The 4555-nt window shown below is 43.9% G+C and overlaps 1 long non-coding RNA gene across 1 annotated transcript in view; it reads left to right on the forward strand.

The window, feature by feature from the left end:
- LOC147818549 (uncharacterized) overlaps positions 1-4555 on the forward strand; it is an 11816-nt gene that overhangs the window by 6585 nt on the left and 676 nt on the right. The window contains exon 2 of the long non-coding RNA XR_015437874.1: positions 3486-3611. This is a non-coding gene — a long non-coding RNA (uncharacterized LOC147818549). The remainder of the gene's footprint in view (positions 1-3485; positions 3612-4555) is intronic.

The raw sequence follows: 4555 nt of genomic DNA on the forward strand, positions 1-4555 counted from the left end.
GTGCGTGCGTGCGTGCGCGTGTGTGCATGCGTGTGTGTGCGTTTGTGTGTGTGTGTGTCCCTCTAACAGCAAAGAGAGTAAAATGTTTACATTTGATTGATTTGGTGGAGGAGAGTTCTCATAGCTACAACACACACACACACACACACACACACACACACACACACACACACACACACAGTCTGCAGTGTCAGAGTGTATGAACTGACTCTCCTCAAACATCTCTCATTTAAAAAAGTCTTCCAGGACTCTGTAGACCTTCAGCAGATTCAGCCTCAGTCTTCAGTCTAAGGCTCTGGGCCTGTTCAAGTCGTGTCAGTGTTCCTGTCAAAGTCTCTCAGACTCACACTGGACAGGTTTCAGTCTTTACACTGAGCATGTCTCTGTCTCTGCATGTCTCTGTCTCCGATTCTGTCTCCGATTCTGTCTCTGATTCTGTCTCTGATTCTGACACTGTCTCTGACTCTGTCTCTGACACTGTCTCTGACTCTGTCGCAGATTCTGTCTCTGACACTGTCTCTGATTCTGTCTCTGATTCTGTCTCTGACTCTGTCTCTGACTCTGTCTCTGATTCTGTCTCTGACTCTGTCTCTGACTCTGTCTCTGATTCTGACTCTGTCTCTGACTCTGATTCTGTCTCTGACACTGTCTGTGACACTGTCTCTGACTCTGTCTCTGACTCTGTCTCTGATTCTGTCTGTGACACTGTCTCTGACTCTGTCTCTGACTCTGTCTCTGATTCTGTCTGTGACACTGTCTCTGACTCTGTCTCTGACTCTGTCTCAGACTCTGTCTCTGACACTGTCTCTAATTCTGACTCTGTCTCTGACTCTGTCTCTGATTCTGTCTCTGACACTGTCTCTGACTCTGATTCTGATTCTGTCTGTGACACTGTCTCTAATTCTGTCTCTGACACTGTCTCTGATTCTGTCTCTGACACTGATTCTGATTCTGTCTCTGACTCTGTCTCTGACTCTGTCTCTGACACTGTCTCTAATTCTGTCTCTGACTCTGACTCTGTCTCTGACTGTCTCTGATTCTGTCTCTGACACTGTTTCTGATTCTGTCTCTGACTCTGAATCTGATTCTGTCTCTGTCTCTAATTCTGTCTCTGATTCTGTCTCTGATTCTGTCTCTGACACTGTCTCTGATTCTGTCTCTGACTCTGAATCTGATTCTGTCTCTGTCTCTAATTCTGTCTCTGATTCTGTCTCTGACACTGTCTCTGATTCTGTCTCTGACACTGATTCTGATTCTGTCTCTGACTCTGTCTCTGATTCTGTCTCTAATTCTGTCTCTGACTCTGTCTCTGACACTGTCTCTGATTCTGTCTCTGACACTGTCTCTGACTCTGTCTCTGACTCTGTCTTTATCTGTCTCTGACTCTGCTTCTCTCTGTCTCTGATACTGTCTTTATCTGTCTCTGACTCTGCCTCTCTCTGTCTCTGACACTGTCTCTGATTCTGTCTCTGACACTGTCTCTCTAATTCTGACACTGTCTCTGACTCTGTCTCTGATTCTGTCTCTGACACTGTCTCTGACTCTGTCTCTGACTCTGAATCTGATTCTGTCTCTGTCTCTGACTCTGTCTCTGACACTGTCTCTGATTCTGTCTCTGACACTGTCTCTGATTCTGTCTCTGACACTGATTCTGATTCTGTCTCTGACTCTGACTCTGAATCTGATTCTGTCTCTAATTCTGTCTCTGACTCTGTCTCTGACACTGTCTCTGATTCTGTCTCTGACACTGTCTCTGACTCTGTCTCTGACTCTGTCTTTATCTGTCTCTGACTCTGCTTCTCTCTGACACTGTCTTTATCTGTCTCTGACTCTGCCTCTCTCTGTCTCTGACACTGTCTCTGATTCTGTCTCTGACACTGTCTCTCTCTGTCTCTCTCTGTCTCTGACACTGTCTCTGATTCTGTCTCTGACTCTGTCTCTGATTCTGTCTCTGATTCTGTCTCTATCTGTCTCTGACTCTGTCTCTGATTCTGTCTCTGACTCTGTCCCTATCTGTCTCTGACTCTGTCTCTGACACTGTCTCTGATTCTGATTCTGTCTCTGACTCTGTCTCTGATTCTGTCTCTGACACTGTCTCTGATTCTGTCTCTGATTCTGTCTCTGACACTCTGACTCTGTCTCTGACACTGTCTCTGACTCTGTCTCTGACTCTGTCTTTATCTGTCTCTGACTCTGCCTCTCTCTGTCTCTGACACTGTCTCTGATTCTGTCTCTGACACTGTCTCTGACTCTGTCTCTAATTCTGATTCTGTCTCTAATTCTGATTCTGTCTCTGATTCTGTCTCTGACACTGTTTCTGATTCTGTCTCTGACACTGTCTCTAATTCTGATTCTTTCTCTGACACTGTCTCTGATTTTGTCTCTGACACTGTCTCTGATTCTGATTCTGTCTCTGACTCTGAATCTGATTCTGTCTCTAATTCTGTCTCTGATTCTGTCTCTGATTCTGTCTCTGACACTGTCTCTGACTCTGTCTCTGACTCTGTCTTTATCTTTATCTGTCTCTGACTCTGCCTCTCTCTGTCTCTGACACTGTCTCTGATTTTGTCTCTGACACTGTCTCTAATTCTGTCTCTGACACTGTCTCTGATTCTGTCTCTGACTCTGAATCTGATTCTGTCTCTAATTCTGTCTCTGATTCTGTCTCTGATTCTGTCTCTGACACTGTTTCTGATTCTGTCTCTGACACTGTCTCTAATTCTGACACTGTCTCTGATTCTGTCTCTGACTCTCTCTATGTCTCTGTCTCTGAATATCTCTCTGTCTGTCTGTCTGTCTATATCTGTCTCTCTGTCTGTCTCTGTCTGTATGTCTCATTCTGTCTCTGACACTGTTTCTGACTCTGTCTCTGATTCTCTCTCTGTCTAATTCCGTCTCTGTCTCTGACTATATCTGTCTCTGTCTAATCAATAACAAATCAATACAAGTAGCTTGATATTCAGAAACATGAGTGGATCATTTTTTTCAAGAGAGAAACATGAGAGATGTTCAGTCTCTGAGTGTTTCTGCTCATGTTCGACCAGCGCTCACCCCCCCAACACCCCTAATTCAGGCATCTTTATCTTCCAGTAAACCACGTTCACATTTCCTCTGACTGAATCTGCTCCTGTTCTCTGTCAGTGCAGCTCCTCCTATCAGCAGCCCTGCCTCACTGCACACACACACACACACACGCACACGCACACACACTAACACACACACACAATGCTGCTGCTGCTCCAACACTATGCTGTTTGAAGAAGGACTGACACAGATAGTGTGTGAAAGAGGGGGGGGTGTCTACCCAATGGTGGCGTACAACTGCACCGATACAGGGTTTTAACACACACACACACACACACACACACATATATATAATCTGTTATGATATTGATGAGTTAAATCTGAAGATTCTGTTTTTACTGGTTTAATAAAGTCATATTATATAACATGAATATATTTACCATAACTTTATATGTTCACAGCTGATCCTCCACCAACAGGCGGTGTTGTTAGCTTCATGCTAACAGTTCTATCAGCTCCACTGAGGTCAGCTGATGCAGAGCAGGTTCATCTGTTATACAAGGAGGCGTGGCTTATCAACATTCATGGTATGTATCACACATGTAGATAAGCACGTTACCATGGAGACACAGATCATCAAACACTGACTGTGCTCTGCAGCAGTCAGGTGAGCTGTGAGGCGTTCATAGGGATTAGTGTGTCACACAAACTACACAACAGAGACACACACACACCTGTGACTCACTTTAACTTCTTCTCACTCATCAGCTGTCACACATTCATCTGTGATCAGCCTGTGTTTGTGTGTGTGTGTGTGTGTGTGTGTGTGTGTGTGTATGTGGATGATGCTTTTAATGTGTAATTGACTCTTTATTATCATTTTTCATAAAGTTGTTGTAGCTGTGATTTTACGTAAAGTCGTCTGCTGAACTCCAATCACCTTGATTACATCGTTAGTTTATTTGTGTTATAAATCTGTTGACATAATTATAAGAAACATTTATTCACTAATAATTTCACCAGATATATTTTCATGACTTTATTTATTCATTAAAATGATCAGCGATCGCACCAGTCACTGTTTAAAGATAGACAACATCACAGCCAAGCATCTCCATCGCCCCCTAGAGGCTGTATGCCTGTCTCTTATACACATCTGTTGAATCCGTAGGCACCTCACTTGTAGGTTTTCGACAAACTTTAGTGTTGGACCAAATAGAGATTAAAGATGGCCTCTCTTTGGAAGGGAGCGACCCAGGATTGTGGGGTTGACATATGTTACTCAGCGGTACGAGCCGAGTCTGTCAATACCTCATATGTAGGTTTTCAACAAACTTTAGTCTTGGGTCAATGAGAGATTAAAGATGGCCTCTCTTTGGAAGGGAGCGACCCAGGATTGTGGGGTTGACATATATTACTCAGCGGTACGAGCCGAGTCCGTCAATACCTCAATTGTAGATTTTCGACAAACTTTAGTGTTGGGCCAATGAGAGATTAAAGATGGCATTACTAAGAAATAGAGCCACCTACA

This window comes from Seriola lalandi, unplaced genomic scaffold (assembly GCF_002814215.2).
Source record: "Seriola lalandi dorsalis isolate HSWRI2012SDOR001 ecotype SW California unplaced genomic scaffold, Sedor1 jcf7180002054564, whole genome shotgun sequence".
NCBI classification, from domain to species: Eukaryota; Metazoa; Chordata; class Actinopteri; order Carangiformes; family Carangidae; genus Seriola; species Seriola lalandi.